Source organism: Heteronotia binoei, chromosome 3, assembly GCF_032191835.1.
Source record: "Heteronotia binoei isolate CCM8104 ecotype False Entrance Well chromosome 3, APGP_CSIRO_Hbin_v1, whole genome shotgun sequence".
Classification (NCBI taxonomy): domain Eukaryota; kingdom Metazoa; phylum Chordata; class Lepidosauria; order Squamata; family Gekkonidae; genus Heteronotia; species Heteronotia binoei.
This window is the reverse complement of record NC_083225.1, coordinates 104,331,370-104,350,501: the sequence shown is the minus strand read 5'-3', so window position 1 is coordinate 104,350,501 and position 19,132 is coordinate 104,331,370. Positions and strand designations below refer to the sequence as shown.

At 44.2% G+C, this 19,132-nt stretch overlaps 1 pseudogene; it reads right to left on the bottom strand.

Annotated features, from left to right (window-relative positions):
• Positions 1 to 874: 874 nt before the first annotated feature.
• Positions 875 to 19,132, bottom strand: part of LOC132569087 (neuromodulin-like) — a 30,917-nt pseudogene continuing 12,659 nt past the window's right edge.

Here is a 19,132-nt window from a genome sequence, read left to right as displayed (position 1 = left end):
AAAGTCTGCTGTGAAAATGTTGTGAAAACAACATCACCCCAGAGTTGGAAATGACTGGTGCTTGCACAGGGGACTACCTTTACCTTTAAGAATGAAAAATCACATCCATGAGGAAAAATATTGTACCTCTTTGTCTCCTGCAGCCTCTAGTTCTGAGATTCGTTTTTTCACATAGTTACAGTGCAGTATATTGCTCCATAAAAATAAATATATATTTGACTTAGCAAACAACAGGGCTCAATATAGTTTCATTCACTACTTCTCAGTTCATTATAACCTTCCATTTAGCATATTTATTTACATTTTTTCACAACTCTGATTAATTTTTATTTAGCTGCATGGCCCAGTTAATCCTTTTTTAAAATGCTAATTGGCACATTTGCTTTATTTTTAAAAACAAACCAGGGGTGTATTTTTCATTCTGTTTTGTTGCTTTATCTCCTTTTGTTCATTCCATCATCATATTGAAAAAAGGAGAAAAGAAAAAAATATTTGTTATTTTCTTTTCTTTTTTTTCTTAACTAACTCAGTATGTTTGGACTCCTCAGGTGAACATAAGATTCCACACACACTTGGAACAGAGGGGGGGGAGGGGGCATTTGTGGTAGTCAGGTCAAAGAATTTCCCCAAAATGTTGGGTCATCATTACAAAAAAAACCCCTAGCCATAACAACACCAAGAAACAAAATATTTAAGCCTCATTGTCTGACTTGGATTTTTCTTGCTCCTCCTCCCCTTTAAATGTTTGCCACCCAGAGAGAAAAAAAATTGTGGGAGAGAGGTGAGAACAAAGAGGACAGATTCACAGATGTGAGTGTGGGAGCAGGTCAGAAGGGAAATGAAGGAAAGATACAGGAAAGAGGAGGGAAGGAGAGAGGGAGGGGTAATGGGGAGTCATTTCTTAATGTTCAGGCATTTTCTTGGTTCACCTTGCTCTCATCTTCTTTTGCTTCTTCCTGTTGGGCATTTTCAGAAGTTTTGGTTTCTTCTACAGCATCTGTCTTCTCTTCAATTTGGCCTCTCTGCCATGTCTGTTTAGGGTTGCACTGTTGCCTTGGCAGTAGCATCCTCTGCAGTATAGGGGCTAATGGCAGTGGTGTCAGTGGAAGGCACATTGGCTTGTTTTAGGTTCCTCCTTGATGGGAGTTTTATGGGCTTTCAAAGATGGTTATTAGTGGAAGCTATAGTGGCACTTTCCATTTCAGTGGCAGCAGGGGAGGAGTTTTCCTTCAATGGGGCAGCAGGAGTTGTAGCCTTTGAGGCCTCTTGTTCTGAACCAGTGTCAGCTGTGGCCTCCTCCTGCTTCTCCTCTGCTGGGGTGCTTCCCTCTTTGTTGCCTTCTGCAGGCTGGGAATTCTCAGACAAAGCCACATCTGTAATAGCAGCTTTGCCATCAGCCACACCATTAGGAAGGACTTCCTCCTTCTCACCAGCTTCAGCATCATTAGTTTGGGCATCTCTCTTCTTCTCCCCATTAAGCTTTTTCCTTGTTATATATCCACAAAAGCAAGCCTGAATTTTGATGGCTGCCTTAGGAGCCTTATCATCTGATTTAATACCATCTTGTTCTAAGGGGTTTACGTTTATTAATATGAGGGATTCAATGATAATGAGTTTTTGAGGGAAGTATGAACCAGCCAGTTCTCTCTAGAACTACTTTGTGGCCATTCTCCCTTATTGAACATTTCCATTGTTGTTTATGCCTAGCATCTGATATTCAGCAGCATACTACTTCTGAAAATGGGAGCACCATCTAGATATCATGACTGATAGGAAGGACTTCCTTTGGCGAAGGAAATAGGATAGAAGGTCCAGTCAACATGGTTTGGCAGTAGCTGGACTATATCTCTGTTTTATTTATTTTTATCCCATATTTTCCCAATATGAACTTTTGGTCATGTAAAATAATTAAGCATGGGTTATATGTTAATCATTTGTCCCAGGTACCCAATGAGAATTTCAGTCTGGGTTTTCTACACCCAACCCCAGCATGCTAGCTATTTCACCCCATGTTATTGTCATCACTATCCATAGATCAATTTCCCAAGTGTGGACCCCATCTGCAGATGTTTAAATCAGCAGATCGGGATCATATTTACACAAAACATACCTTCCTGCAAACTTGAGTGACACCCCCACACACACACCAATTTGCAGAAAAATCTGAAATCTTAAAAAAAAAACCACACTGGGGCGTTAATTTCCTGAAAAGTAAAATAGTATTCTTTTATACTATTTTAAGTGAAAACGTGAAAATGTCACCCCAGAGTCGAAAGTGAATGGTGCTTGCACAGGGGATTACCTTTATCTTTTTTTAAAGTATAAAAGAGAGCCAGTTTGGTGTAGTGGTTGTGTGCTGACTCTTATCTGGGAGAACTGGGTTTGATTCTCCACTTCTCCACTTGCACCTGCTGGAATGGCCTTGGGTTACCCGTAGCTCTGGCAGAGGTTGTCCTTGAACGGGCCGCTGCTGTGAGAGCCCTTGCAGTCCCACCCACCTCACAGGGTGTCTGTTGTGGGGGGAGAAGATACAGGAGATTGCAAGCCGCTCTGAGTCTCTGATTCAGAGAGAAGGGCGGGGTATAAATCTGCAGACTTCTTCTCTGAGCAAGGCAGCAGCCATTGGAGGAGCCCAAGAGCTGTGCTTGGTCCATTGGCAATGGCAGTGCAATCAATGGTGGCCACGAAGCTCAGGAGTCACAGTAGGTATGGTGAGAAAGGGGAGGAGGAAATCTCCCCACTTAAGTTTTGTGGGCACACACTTTGTTCAATCATTGCTGAAACATCTATAAGTGGTTCTCCTTAGCGTATAAATAGAACTAATTGCCATTTCAAGAAATAGAATGAAGGAAAAAATCCAATCCATTTTGGTTGTGGATATGAATACCTTACTACATGGTGCATCAACAGTTTAACGTACCTTTTCCCCTTGTGGCCAGAACACATGAACAAGACCAGGTGAAGTGAATATAAATATCCGGGCTTTATTTCACTAGACTTTGGATGTCACTATTTAGCTGTGTATGGAAGATGTTTTGGGATATATGGCATTACCAGCATTGTTTCCAGAAATATCAATGAATGTCCAGAGATCAATGATTTTTTAAAATGGAATAATTCTAGAAGGAATCTAATAAAAGTTGCCATTACCTTGTTGATCTCCATTGAAATTATGGCTGTAATGCTCAGGGATCATTTTGTAGAAAAATAGATGGTGGAGCTCATTAGCATAACTCATTAGTATATGCCACCCCCCACCAGCCAAAAGCAACCTGATGCAAGAAAGGAGAGCCTTGGGTGAGCAAAGCCTGCTTGAGCTGGCTAGAGATCCAGCCAGTTTAAGCAGACCTTGCTCATCTGGGGCTCTCCTTGGCTCTAACCCAAAAGTCAAAAGGCCAGCAAGCCACTCACCACCCAAAATCACATAAGTGAAGAAAGGGTGGCACAGGAGTTAATGAGGGCTGCTAGGGAAGGGACATATACAAGTTCTGTTTCTTTGTTTTCAGTCTCTGAGGAAGCGAGTTAAGTTGCAGTTAGAATGCTTTAGGCCAGGGGTGTCGAACTCATTTGTTATGAGGGCTGGATCTGACATAAAAGAGACCTTGTTGGGTTGGGACATGTCTGGTTGGGCCGAGCCATGTCAGGCCAGGCGATGTGTGTACCTATTTAAGATTAGGTAGCAGAGATATACATTTTATAAAGAACACAAACAAACACAAATATATATATATTCTTAAAACTTTAAACGTGCTTAAAATGTTAGCACTCATTGGTCTTAAAGGTGCTTTCTTTGTATTTCTTCCATGGGATCCAGGGAACTGGGCAAAGGAAGCTCTGGCTCTTTCCTTCTTTCCCCAAGGGAGGAGCCTCAGCCAATGGAGAAAATAGAGATTTTGTTCTGTAGCTCCTGTGCAGTTGAGCAAGCCTTGCAAAGTAAGCCGTTATACTGAAGGAAGCAAGATATAGGGAGAAGGAAGCAGATGACAGCCAGTTGCTCAGGGGCCTGATAGGAGCCCTCCTCGGGCCTGATTCGGCCCACAAACTGCATGTTTGACACCCCTGGTTTAGGCAATCTTAGAAGACTTCAAGAATAGCTTTTTCGGGGGGGGGGGTTAAGTTAATGCTTGACTGTTGTAAAAACAACAGCCCCCAATACTGATTCTGCTGAACGGAATCTTTCTTGTAAATTACAGATCTTGCTAGCTTTGACCGGGATAGTCCAAGCTAAGCCCGGTCTTGTCAGATCTCGGAAGCTAAGCAGGGTCAGCCCTGGTGAGTACTTGGATGGGAGACCACCAAGGAAGCCCAGGGTTGCTATACAGAGGCAGGTAATGGCAAACTACCCCTAAACATCTCTTGCCTTGAAAACCCCATGAGGGGTTGCCATAAGTCTGCTGCAACTTGATGGCACTTTACACAAATACACACAAACACACATGCTATCAGGAACAATACTGGAAGCCTGTCTAGACTAGAGATACTAGTAGAAGTAGAGATCACAGGTGCATGGCAGATGATCACTAGAGTTCTTGATTTCCACAGAAGGGCCTTGGCTGGCACATCTGGAACAGCAGATGAAAAGAACTCCAGGCTCAGCTGGCTCTCACATTTCCTTGACCAAAGCAGGCTTCAGGAGAAAGAGAGAGAGAGAAATCTTTTCTGTTATATATGCTAAATGCTGAGCTTTGGGGAGGGGCGATGGTTCAGCGGTAGAGTATCTGCTTGGTAAGCAGAAGGTCCCAGGTTCAAACTCCAGCATCTCCAACTAAAGAGGGTCCAGGCGAATAGGTGTGAAAAACCTCAGCTTGAGACCCTGGAGAGTTGCTGCCAGTCTGAGTAGATAATACTGACTTTGATGGACCCAGAGTCTGATTCAGTATAAGGCAGCTTCATATGTTCATATGCTAGGGGCATGGCAAAGCTCCTGGTGGATGGCTGACTGGCTGCCCGCTCTCCTAATCCAGGGATTATTATGCAGCTGTACCTACTATTCAATGGACAAGGTAGGTGGGGAGAAGGAGGGGGAACCCTCAGAAAGGTTCAGGAGCTGCACTCCTGTGAACTCCTGCTGAATTTAAGGCCTGGTAATGCTTAATTTATTATTTTGGTTCCCATGTTAGTTAGCTAACAGATTTTTTAAAGGATTAATGGCTTTTAAATGCAGGGAATAACATAAATAAAGGGTGGCAGACACCATTATCGTGGAGGTATTTCACCTTGTTAATACCCGAGAGATACCCATATCAGCGTCTACACGTGTAAATATTCCCACATGTGCAGTCTTGGAGACTGCATCTCAGGTGGAATTATGACAGGAAGAAAAATGGCAGCTCAGAACCAGATTTGCTCTTTATTGCATATACATGAGGTAAAAGAAAAATGAAAAGGGAGAGCAGATACAAGGACAATGCAGTAAAATATTCTAAACTTTGAAATATACTAAAATGTAATAAATCACACCAATGCAGATAACACAAACTGGGAACAAGCAACAAACAAGCCATTTTAACAATTCCTAGTGGAAGCCATCCTACTGAAGTTTGATTTATTAACCCATGGCTAGTCCAAACAAAGACCATACATGAAGGATGTGGGTAAGAGAGAAACAGAGGAAAGGAAGGGAGGATAGGGCTGTCACAAGTGGAAAGCAGAGAAGTGGTACAGGGAATTATAACTTAGCTGAGTGGGACAATAAGAAAGGGGTCCACTAATAGTACCAGAAGATGTGGGCATTCTGATGAGCCTCATAATAAACTTTCCTGAGGGAAGCACTTGAAGAAATTACCATGTTTTCCTGGCATATATATGTAGTCCTCCTAAAAATATATATTTTCTTTCTAATTTTTTTTTTTAAAAATTCTATTCTTCCAATTAACTGGTATTTCCTTTTTAAATTCTACAATTCTGAAAATGAATTGAAGTTTGATTGTATGAGCCATGAAAGGAATGTAGTTGAGCCCCCCACCAACCTTTGGGAATGACAGGCCTCCTCAGTTTGAGCAGGAGCACACTGGAAGCTCTGGCTTTGCTCCCCCACCCCGTCCTCCCCACCTACCTCTGTCCAGTGAAGTCTGTAAATACAATCCCTTTTCCCCATCCATTTAGCTAGAGTAGTAGTGAGGAAAATGCAACAGTGGCCAGAGGATTGGAAAAGGTTAGTTTATATTCCAATCTCAAAGAAGGGTAATGCCAAGGAATATTCAAACTATCGCACCATTGCACTCATTTCACATGCCAGCAAGGTCATGTTAAAGATCCTACAAGCTAGGCTTCAGCACTATGTAGATTGGGAACTACCAGAAATTCAAGCTGGGTTTCGGAGAGGTAGAGGAACTAGAGATCAAATTGCCAACATTCGCTGGATTATGGAGAAAGCACGGGAGTATCAGAAAAAAATGTCTATTTCTGCTTCATTGACTATGCTAAAGCCTTTGATTGTGTGGATCACAACAAACTGTGGCAAGGCCTTAAAGAGATGGGAGTACCAGCCCACCTCACATGTCTCCTGAGAAACCTGTATAAGGGTCAAGAAGCAACTATCAGAATGGGATATGGAGCAACTGATTGGTTTAGAATAGGAAAAGGAGTTTGAAAAGGATGTATATTGCCACCCTGCTTATTTAATTTACCGTATTTTTCGGACCATAAGACGCACTTCCCCCCCCCCAAAAAAGGGGGGGAGTGTGTGCGTCTTATGGAGCGAAGGGACGATAGGATGTACCTTCTTCCGGGGGGGGGCGATCCGCTGCCTCTGCCTCTGATCCCGACGCTTACCCCGCGCCTGGCTCCAGCGCTGCTTCCAGCAAGCGCTGGGATCGCTCCACGCTGCCCCCACCGCAAACCCAGCACTTCGCGAGCGCCAGCTGCGGAGGGGGCAGCGTGCTTCCTCCGTGCCTGTCTGCCTGGCTCCAGCTCTGACACTTACAGCAAGCGCCAGGATCGCTCCCTCCGCCCTCCGATCCCAGCGCTTGCTTTAAGCATCAGAGCTGGAGCCAGGCAGACAGGCATGGAGGGAGCACCCGCCCCCTCCGCAAACTCAGCGCTTCGCGAGCGCCGGCTGCGGAAGGGGCGGCGTGCTTCCTCCGTGCCTGTCTGTCTGGCTCCAGCTCTGATGCTTAAAGCAAGCGCTGGGATTGGAGGGCGGAGGGAGCGATCCTGGCGCTTGTTATAAGCGTCAGAGCTGGAGCCAGGCAGACAGGCACGGAGGAAGCATGCTGCCCCCTCCACAGCCGGCGCTCGCGAAGCACTGGGTTTGTGGTGGGGGCAGCATGGAGCGATCCCAGCGCTTGCTGGAAGCAGAGCTGGAGCCAGGCAGGCAGGCGAGGGGGAAGCGCCGGGATCGGAGGCGGAGGCAGCGGATCGCCCCCCCCAGGAGGAAGGTGCGTCCTATGGTCCGGAGCATCTTATGGACCGAAAAATATGGGTATATGCAGAGTACATCATGTGGAATGCTGGCCTGGATGAAGCAGAAGCCGGAATTAAGATTGCTGGGAAAAACATCAACAACCTCAGATATGCAGTTGACACCACTCTAATGGCAGAAAGTGAGGAGAACCTAAAGAACCTTTTGTTGAGGGTGAAAGAGGAGAGCACAAGAGTAGACTTGAAACTCCACATCAAAAAAACTAAGATCATGGTATCCAGCCCCATCACACCTTGGCAGATAGAAGGAGAAGACATGGAAGTAGTGACAGACTTCACATTTCTGGGATCCAAGATTACTGCAGATGATGACTGTAGCCATGAAATTAAAAGACGTTTGCTCCTTGGGAGGACAGCTATGATGAACCTAGGCAGTATAATAAAAAGTGGAGACATCACCCTGCCAACAAAAGTTCATACAGTCAAAGCGATGGTATTCCCAGTAGTAATATATGACTGTGAGAGCTGAACCCTAAGGAAGGCCGAATGCAGAAGAATAGATGCTTTCGAATTGTGGTGCTGGAGAAGACTCTTGAGAGTCCCTTGGACTGCAAGAAGATCAAATCAGTCAGTCCTAAGGGAAATCAATCCTGACTGTTTCCTGGAAGGTCAGATGTTGAAGCTGAAGCTCAAATACTTTGGCCACCAAATGAGAAGGGAGCACTCATTGGAGAATATGCTGGGAAAGACAGAAGGCAAAAGAAGAAGGGGATGGCAAAAGATGAGATGGCTAGACAGTGTTACACAAATCTGAGCAGACTTTGGAGGATGGTGGAAGAAAAGGAGGGCCTGGCATGACTTTGTCCATGGGGTCACAAAGAGTCAGACTCGACTGTGCAACTGAACAACAACAACAAAGTAGGGAGGGAGGACAGCCAGCCAGCCAGCAGCAGCTTTGATGTGGGGTGGTGGGTGGCTCTCTGGCCTTTCAGTGGTGGGGGGTGACTTAGGAGAGCCCAGGACATGCAAGGCCCTGGGATCTCCAGGCCAGTGGCAGGCCTTTCTATCTTTTCTTTCTCTCTTTTCTGCCCATCTTTCTTCTACCTCTCCCTTCTTTCCTTTCTCTCATTCTTTCTCTGTCTCTATCTATCTTGCTTGCTTGCTTTCATTTTGTCAGTGTTCCTTCCTTTCTTTCATTTTTCTTTCTCTCACTCCACTCTCTCCATCTTTTTCTACCCCTTCCTTCCTTCCTTCCTTCCTTCCTTCCTTCCTTCCTTCCTTCCTTCCTTCCTTCCTTCCTTCCTTCCTTCCATTTTTTCTCTTTCACTTTTCTCTTCCCATCTTTTTCCTACCTCTCCCGTCTGTTATTTCTTTCATTCTTTCTCTGTCTCTGTCTTTCTTTCATTCTGTGAGCCTTCCTTCCTTTCTTTTTTCTTTCACTCCTCTCTCCATCTTTTTCTACCTCTCCCTTCCTTCCTTTCGCTGATCCTTTCTCTGTCTCTTTCTGTCTGTTTCTTTCATTCTATCTTCCTTCCCTCCTTTCATTTTTGTTTATCTCCTTCACTCCTTCTGACACACTTGCAGAGATATCAGGGGGTGTGGCATATGCAAATGAGTTATGTTAATGAGCTCCAGCAACTCTCTTTCTACAAATGTTAGACTTGATCTTTGCGGCTGGGGTTGTGGTGGACGATATAACCATAGAAGCGGTGCCATGATCGGACCACCGCGCCCTTAAAGCTCGTGTGAATGCTCCACCCCAAACCTGCTCAGGCGTCGAGCCTATTTTGGCTCGCCCGCGGAGCCAAATGGACCCGGAATGGTTCCAAATGACTCTTCGGGATCCCTGGCCCTCTGGCGACTCCTTGGAGGCTCTGGTTAAGGTCTGGCATAGCCGACTCTCCAGGGCTATCGAAGAGATCGCACCTCGATGCCCTCTGCGACCCCGGACTAGGCTGGCGCCGTGGTATACCCCGGAATTACGCCAGCTGAAACCAGGCCTCAGACAGCTAGAGAGGCAATGGCGGCACACTCGAGACGAAGCGATCAGAGCATCTTATAGGGAATGTATGAGATCCTATGAGATGGCAATCAATGCCACAAAGAAAATGTACTTTGCGGCTAAGATTGCGTCTGCAAATTCGCGCCCGGCACAATTATTTAGGATAATTCGAACACTTACTACATTGCCACAGGGCAAACCAAATGTTAAGGAATTAGAGATAGGCTGTGAGGCTTTTGCGAAATATTTTGCAGATAAAATCCAATCGCTCCGCCGCGACTGCCCTGCCATATTGGATTCAGTATGTATACTCGAGGCTCCGTGCCTGCCTTCCAGTTTGATCCTGGATCACTTCGACCCGCTCAGCTTGGAGGAAGTTGACAGAGTCCTCTCTGCTGCACGTGCAACAACTTGTGATCTTGACCCATGTCCCTCCTGGCTTATTAAAGCCTGCCTGGAGGAGTTAAGATGTCCTATACGAGACATCATAAATAGATCTCTTTCAGAGGGCTGCTTTCCTGCCCCTCTGAAGGAGGCAGTGGTCCGCCCTCTCCTAAAAAAAAGGCTACATCAGACCTGACCGAATTGGCACACTACCAGCCGGTCTCAAAGTTGCCCTTTTTGGGCAAAGTTATTGAGAGGGCCGTTGCACTGCAGCTGCAGAGGTTTCTGGAGGACGCTTCTGCCTTAGATCCATTCCAGTCCGGCTTCCACCCGGGACATGGGACGGAGACAGTCTTGGTCGCTCTCATGGATGATCTCCGGAGGCACCTGGATCGAGGCAGCGCAGCAATTTTGCTGCTGTTAGACCTATCAGCTGCGTTCAATATGGTCGATACCGGCTGCTGGCCCGCTGCCTTACCGGTGCAGGGATTCAGGGGTCAGCCTTACAGTGGCTTTCCTCTTTCCTTGAGGGTTGGGGACAAAGGGTGGCAATTAGAGGAGAGCTGTCCCAGAGACACTCACTCAATTGTGGGATGCCACAGGGAGCAGTTCTCTCTCCGATGCTATTCAACATCTTTATGCGCCCCCTTGCCCAGATCGCCCAGAGACATGGACTGGGTTGCCATCAGTACGCTGATGGCACCCAGCTCTATCTATTGATGGGTGACCGGACGGGCAATGCCCCGGAAAATCTGGACTGAGCGTTGCAAGCCATGGCAGACTGGATTAAGCTGAGTGGGCTGAAACTGAACCCAGCGAAGACAGAGGTCCTTTGCCTGGGCCGCGGCGGCTTAGGGAATGGGGTCTCCCTCCCAGTTTTTGACAGGGCGCAACTGGTAGCAGTGCGCAGAGTTAGGAGCTTGGGAGTTCTACTGGAGCCTCCCTTGACAATGGAGGCCCAGATAGCAGCTACTGCCAAGTCCGCTTTTTTTCACCTTAGATGGGCGAGGCAGCTGGCCCCCTTCCTGGAGCACAGCGACCTGGCAACAGTGATCCACGCAATGGTCACCTCGAGGTTGGACTACTGTAATGCCGTCTACATGGGGCTGCCCCTGTACCGAACCCAGAAACTGCAGCTAGTGCAAAATGCAGCAGCCAGGCTGCTACTGGGACTGCCTCGATGGGAACATGTGCAGTCTGGGCTGCGGGAATTGCACTGGCTGCCAATTGTTTACTGGGTTCGTTACAAGGTGCTGGTCATTACCTTTAAATCCCTATATGGTCAAGGACCTACCTACCTTAGGGACCGCCTCTCTCCATATGTTTCCCAGAGAGCACTGCGATCAAGCTCAAAAAATCTTCTTAAAATCCCTGGGCCAAAAGAAACTAAATTTAAAGCTACCAGAGAACAGGCGTTCTCTACAAAGGCCCCCCAATGGTGGAATCAATTGGGGGGGTGGAATCAATTGTGGAACTAAAACAATAAAACAATAGATAAATATTAGAGTTTAACAATTAAACCAAGTTAATAACAATTAAATAGTTTAAAACAATTTAAAACAATTTTGGTGCTAGGTTCCTTTTTAAACAGAGGCCATCTGACAGCAATGAAGATCCTGTGAATTTAGGGGAGGTATTTGTGAGTTTCCTGCACTGTGCAGGGGGTTGGACTAGATGACCCTGGAGGTCCCTTCCAACTCTATGATTCTATGATTCTAAATACTTAACTTGTTATTCCAGTTCTGTCTCTGCATATCTTAAAATGTCTTCATCATGTTACATGCTAATTTGCTGTTCAGCCTCTGTCTGTAAGTTTAAATGGTTATTTTCCATTTTATGTATCTGAGAAAGTGTGCGGGTGTCACGGCTGGGGCCGGGTCTGGCAAAGTCCAGGGGCAGTCCGAGGTCTGTAGCCAGTAAGCAGGAGGGTCCGAGGCGCCAAATCCGAATCACTGTACAAGTATCGCAGGTCCGAGGTCCAGAAGTCGAGGTCAGGGAGTCCAGCAGTCACGAGCCAAAGTCAGGGAGTCCAGAAACCAAAGTCAAGCCAGAGTGGATGCTAGAACATCAGGGAGATGACTAGTTGCTTTCACAAAGCCTCCTCCCAAAGCCTACAGCTATATAGCCCTCTGCTGGCTGTTGCCCATTTGAGCTAATTGCTGGCTCAGAGAGGCAGCCAGGATCCTGTTGCAACTCAAGCATCCTTGCTCTTAGAAGGGCCAGAATCCTCTCAAAACTCAGGGCTCAGGGAGCATCTTGCTTGTGAGCGTGCCGCCCTCCTCGGATCCCTGAGGTCCTGACTAAGGTGGTCACGCACACGCGCCACCCGAGAGGGTGAGGCAGGGGGGCTGGGATCTTCTCCAGCAGGAGGCAGGGGCACTGGTGCAGGTGGCAGGGGCACAGTTTCTTCTGCAGGCTCAACTTCCTCTGCAGGTTCCCCAGCACCCATGACAGCGGGCACACGAAAGCTTGTATCTTGAATAAAACTTTGTTGGTCTTCAAAGTACCACTGGATTCTAACATTATTTGTATGACAGTCAATATGCCAAACCAAGATAACCAAATATCTTTCACTTTTGTGAGGTCTTCCTTTGTTTTCTATAATGTTGTATAATCTGCACTCTTATTTGTGGAAATGTAAATTCTATTTCAATGAATCTGTTCATTTAAAGGGATAATGATTCTGAATTTTAATTTTAATTTCTGAAGAAAACAATACATTAAAAAGGTCAAGTGTTATTATTTCTGTTCCTAAACTGTAATTTCCTACATTTTCTCTTGGGAATGAAGCAATTTTAGCAGATAGTGACAGTACACTCACAAATCAACATAAATCATTCTGGCTGGACTTTTTGTTATTTATTAAGTTGGTTATTTGGATTCTCATTAGTTAGAAAACATTAGTAAACTAAGGGGGAAAATACTGTCTAAGCTTTACCTATCAGGTGTGTATATGTTTGTGGAGATATAGTTCATGTTAAAAAAAATGTTCTGGAGGACAAACCCAGTATTAAGACATACACACACATCAAGACACAATAGCACAACAATTTGTGAAGAGTGACAGCCTCTTTACATAAGATGATAGCTGGGTCAGCAAATCTAGAAGCTAATATAGGTAGAAATTTCATCTGAATATTGATTTATCTTCTTTCTTTCTTTTTACTTAACTCCATGCCTGTCACTGAAAATATTTTATGGGACAGCCATTCCTTTTTTAAAAAAACATATGCAAATGTAAAACACAGTAGAAGCACTTTCTGATTTATAGCTGACATGAGCAATAGAAATCAAAATGTTGCAGTGCTGTTAGCAGTTTTAATTAAAGCTGTGTCCACAAGCTCCATTTTTAGTGGGATATTTTTCAAGAAAACCTGATATATCACAATGTATCCCAGGTTCTGTTTCCCTTTAGAGCTCAAGTTCCAGGTTTTGATGCAAGGTAGGATATCGCTGCCTCTTTGAAAAGGTACTTCCCTGAGATACTTGTTTATAAACCACTTTTCCATTAACTACTCAGAAGCTTATATAATACATTAAACCAGTAATGACTAAAACATTTGAAGAGAACCAGTACAAACAATTATTTCAAATACATCCCTCTTCTCCTTTTTAGGTCCTTTTTGATTAAAGACCCATAGAGGCCTGTTGCAATTTTATAATGCTTTTTCCATTTACAAATATATTAACAGCACAGTTCTCCAAAGATACCCTCCTAGCAGCTACCCCACACTAGATCCTTAGTAAGAGAGCCCTCCTAAAACCAGTCTACTATATGCTTCAGTCAATTCCAAGCTCTTCACTTGGCATTATGCATGTTCATTTCAAAATGCATAAAGGAGAAGGGGAAATAAGCATCCTGGTCCCACCCCCACCTGTACACATATACATTCTGTCTCCAAAATCAGCAATGGTGCTTTTTCTAATGTTCCTGATTCTGATAATGGAAATGGAACTTATACATGGACACTCTGAATGCATGTAGATGCCATTATCACAGCACATTGAAAAGCTGAGGCAGAGCCAGTGCACTAAATATGACTCCCCCCATGAGTGCTTAAACCAACATATCTAATGTAAAATAAACCTACACTTTCTGTTCCAAAATTAAATTGCTGTTTCTTCAAGCACAGACCAGATCACCATGCCCCAGTTTTAATGGATTATTGAACAGAGCCATCTTCCAACAATTGAGCCTTATTAAGGAAACTGTAAAGTACTGGGGTCGGCGCAGTAAGAGACCAGAGTCGGAGAGTGATTTCAGCAAGCCAAGCCGAGAGAGAGACTTCAGGAACACGCACACACAGACTGAGCTCTGTTCAAACTTCCCGCTCCTTTATACAATTCTTGCCCCCCTTCTGATTGGTCCTTAACTATCTACACGGATTGGCTATTTACAGGGCCCTAAGGGCCTATCAGGGTACAGCATGAGCCTGGATGTTGATTGGCTGCTTATGTTTCAATCCTTCCCCTGATTGGGCACGCTTAGGCCTTCTCTGGAACCCTGGTGTGGAGTTCAAGCTCTGGCTTGTTCAGTTTCCCTCCAAAAGTAACAGTTCCCTCCAAAAGTAACAGTTCTCCCATTTGAGCCTAGGACACAACAGAAACATTAGAATTCATTAACATAATTTTGGCCTAGGCCTAGCCCAAACACTAACCAGATGGTTTTGATTATTCTGGAAACATAGAAAAAATTCCAAGATGGGGCTCCAGAATTACTGCCACCTCACATCCATCTAACAACACCCTCAGGGCCAAGCAAAGCTCTTGCCCTGTGTAAGTGGGGCAGGAGACTAGCAGAAGCCAGCTGCCTCATCCTCAGATGGGGACAGTATGAATGGCAGCAGGAACCTGCTCTTCTTCTTCCCCCTTCTTGGGGATAGGCTGTGGGTGTTCAGGGATCCTTTCAAGTGTGAGGCATGGGCCAGCTGCCCCCACTAACCATTCACTAAGACTTTCCTTGAACAAGATAGCTATCTCTCAAGAAAAATCTCACTCATCTCCTAAACAAAAGAGGCTTCTTTGTTCACAAAATAGTATCTTCCTGGATACTTACTTCCTAGGCAGCTCCATCATAAGTCTTTGCTTTGCTTTAGGAAAGATCCAGCATTGAGCTCCGTGATTAGTCTGAGAAAGGGTTAAATATCTATCTTTTTGTGAAAGACTGGGGACCAGGGCTTTTTTTGAGCAGGAACGCAGTCCCAGCTGGCTTGGTGTCAGTTCCGGCTGGTTTGGTGTCAGGGGGTATAGCCTAAAATGCAAATAAGTTCCTGCTGGGCTTTTTCTACCAAAAAAGCCCTGCTGGGGACCTTTCCTTCTTTTGCACCAGCTGCAGCTGAGCATAGCATGTATACAGCAAAGTACGCTTTTGACCATTATCTTTGTCATTCTTTCGACTTGTGAGTTCATTGCACTGTAACACAAAGAGAATTGATAGTCTTTATTTTATGTGTTCCAGGAAAGAGAGCATATAAATAGAAGAAGTGCATCTGATCTTCATTATTGAGAGGCAGGTCATTCAACTTGTTTTACACCACAATTACTAATTGCAGTTAATTAGAAATTGCAGTTAATTATAAATATCAAATTACCAGACTGCTATTGAACAGTTTTCTCAACTGTGGCACAAACTGAACAGTCATATGTAAAAAGTAATTGATTCTGAAGAGTCTTCCTGTGTTTCACAGTGAAGCATCTGATGCTAAAGGTGTATATCTGAGACTTGGAGTACAGTTCTTAGCCAGGAGAATCAAGATAACAGCATCCATATTGCTACATTAAAGCCATCTAGAGACCTAAGACAACCTTTGAATTAATCAGTTCTCTTAAGCAAAACCAATTATGTGAATTACCCTTAGAGGCAGATCAATGAGACTGAACATTCACTGCAATTCAAGAAGGAAGGTAAAATATAAACATTATGCCAGGTGTGCCTTAGCATGCTTAGAAATGTGTAACCAAAACTTTACTGTGGCATTTTTATCTCTTTACTTACTAAATGCACACCACCAGTCTTCAGAATGCAGCATCAGAGTTTTAAAACTTTGATGAGATTAGCCAAACACTGCTGACTGATCTAAATTACTAGATAGTACACATTTCACCAACTGTCTAGTTCTTCTGTTTTCTCCCTAATCTTTAGCACCTCTCCTACCCGGGGGTCATTTCATAGAAAAAGAGATGCCAGAGCTCATTAGCAAAACTCATTTGTATATGCCACACACCCCTGGCATCACTGGAAGGTATTCTAAATTATATCAGCTCATCTTCTACCTTAAAATGCTTCTTGAATTATAATTGTCATAATAAAACCTTACTCCCATAATACTTTTAAAATTACTTTCTCCTCTGGCCACAGTGGTATGATGAAGATTTCCATCTGTCTGCTTTATATGTTTTGGTTATTTTCCCATTTTTTTGTGGAGAAAAATATTTAAAAGTTTGTCAAATCTTAGAGTTCATCAAAATTCTCACAGGGATGTTGAACAATGGAGTCCAGAAGCATTTTTTTTTGGGGGGGGGGGCGGGTTAAGAAAAAAAGAGCACAATAGCATTTAGAGGTTCCAGAGCTCTTCTCCTGTGAGCTCCTGCCCAAAATGAGGCCTGCTCCTACCACATGAACACCTAAATTTGCCTTATGTTTAGTTAGACTTTTGGCCTATCAAGGTCGGTATTGTCTACTCTGATGGGCAGCAGTTCTCCAGAGGTTTCAGGTAGAGGTCTTTCATGTCAGCTGGTACATGATCCTTTTCAACTGAAGATGCCAGGAACTGAAATAGGTACTTTCTGTATGCGATATATTTACTTTACCACTGAACAACATAAGAACATAAGAGAAGCCATGTTGGATCAGGCCAATGGCCCATTCAGTCCAACACTCTGTGTCACACAGTGGCCCCCCCAAAAAATTATATATATATATATATATATATATATATATATATATATATATATATATACACATACGCACACTGTGGCTAATAACCACTGATGGACCTCTGCTCCATATTTTTATCTAACCCCCTCATGAAGCTGTCTATGCTTTTAGCCACCACCATCTCCTGTAGCAGTGAATTCCACATGTTAATCACCCTTTTGTTGAAGAAGTACTTCCTTTTATTGGTTTTAACCTGACTGCTCAGCAATTTCATCGAATGCCCACGAGTTCTTCTATTGTGAGAAAGGGAGAAAAGTACTTCTTTCTCTACTTTCTCCATCCCATGCATTATCTTGTAAACCTCTATCATGTCACCCCGCAATCGACATTTCTCCAAGCTAAAGAGCCCCAAGCGTTTTAACTTTTCTTCATAGGGAAAGTGTTCCAACTCTTTAATCATTCTAGTTGCCCTTTTCTGGACTTTTTCCAATGCTATAATATCCTTTTTGAGGTGCGGTGACCAGAATTTTTCACAGTATTCCAAATGAGACCGCACCATAGATTTATACAGGGGCATTATGATACTGGCTGATTTGTTTTCAATTCCCTTCCTAATAATTCCCAGCATGGCATTGGCTTTTTTTATTGCAATCGCACACTGTCTTGACATTTTCAGTGAGTTATCTACCACGACCTCAAGATCTCTCTCTTGGTCAGTTTCTTGCCAGTTCACACCCCATCAACTTGTATTTGTAGCTGGGATTCTTGGCCCCACTGCGCATTACTTTGCACTTGGCCACATTGAACCTCATCTGCCACATTGACGCCCACTCACCCAGCCTCAACAGATCCCTTTGGAGTGCCTCACAATCCTCTCTGGTTCTCACCACCCTGAACAATTTAGTGTCATCTGCAAACTTGGCCACTTCACTGCTCACTCCCAACTCCAAATCATTTATGAAAAAGTTAAAGAGCATGGGACCCAGTACTGAGCCCTGTGGTACCCCACTGCTTCCCGTCCTTCACTGCGAAGACTGCGCATTTATACTCACTCTCTGCTTCCTATTAATTAGCCAGTTTTTGATCCACAAGAGGACCTGTGCTTTTACTCCATGACTCTCGAGCTTTCTAAGGAACCTTTGATGACGAACTTTATCAAAAGCTTTCTGGAAGTCAAGGTAAACAACATCTATTGGGTCTCCTTTGTCCACATGTTTGTTCACCCCCTCAAAGAAATGTAACAGGTTAGTGAGGCAAGATCTTCCCTTACAGAACCCACACTGAGGCTTCCTCAATAACCCGTGTTCTTTCCTTGGTAATGGTTTCTACCAACTTTCCCAGTATTGAAGTCAGACTGACTGGCCTGTAATTTCCCAGATCTCCTCAGGAACCCTTTTTAAAGATGGGAGTGACATTTGCTACCTTCCAGTCCTCAGGAACGGAGGCAGATTTCAATGAAAGATTACATATTTTTGTCAGGAGATCCACAACTTCAACTTTGAGTTCTTTCAGAACTCTTGGATGTATGCCATCTGGACCTGGTAACTTATTAGTTTTTAATTCGTCTATCAGTTGTAGGACCTTCTCTCTTGTCACCTCAATCTGACTCAGGTCTTTCAACACCCCTTTCAAAATTAGTGGTTCTGGAGCGGGCAAACACTTCTTGTCTTCCACAGAGAAAACGGAGGCAAAAAATGTATTCAGTTTCTCAGCCATTTTCCTATCCTCCTTCAGTAATCCTTTGACCAAGGCTCCACTGCCTCCCTGGCTGGTTTCCTGCTTCTAATATATTTGAAGACATTTTTATTGTTAGTCTTTATGTTTTTTGCAATATGCTCCTCATAGTCCCTTTTTGCCTGCCTGATCACAGTCTTGCATTTGATTAGCCACAGCCTGTGTTCCCTTTTATTAATCTCACTTGGACTAGCTTTCCACCACTTAAAGGAGTCCTTCTTTCCTTTTACAGCTTCCATTACTTTGTTTGTTAACCATGCAGGCCTTTTATTATACCTGTTTGTGCCTTTCCTAACTTGTGGTATATATTTTATCTGAGCTTCTAGGACTGTAGTTTTAAATAGCCTCCAAGCTTCCCAAAGGGTTTGACTGTATTTACCTTTCCTTTCTCATCTCAGAGAATTTACCCCTTTTAAAGTTAAACGTGGTTGTGCCGGTCTTTTGGGGCAACTCTCTATTTATACAAACGGTGAAATCAATAACATTATGGTCACTGCTCCCAAGTGGTGCGATCACTTTTACATCTCTCACCAAGTCTTGGGCATTACTTAGGACCAAATCCAGGATCGCCCCACCCCTGGTAGGTTAAGAGACCATCTGCTCCATAGCACAGTCATTGAGAGCATCAAGAAACTCAATCTCTTTCTCTCGACCAGAACACATATTGACCCACTCAATCTGCGGGTAGTAAAAATCACCTATTACGACACATTTTTTACGTTTAACTGCTATCTTTAATCCTTCCATCATATTATAATCATCCTCTATCTTTT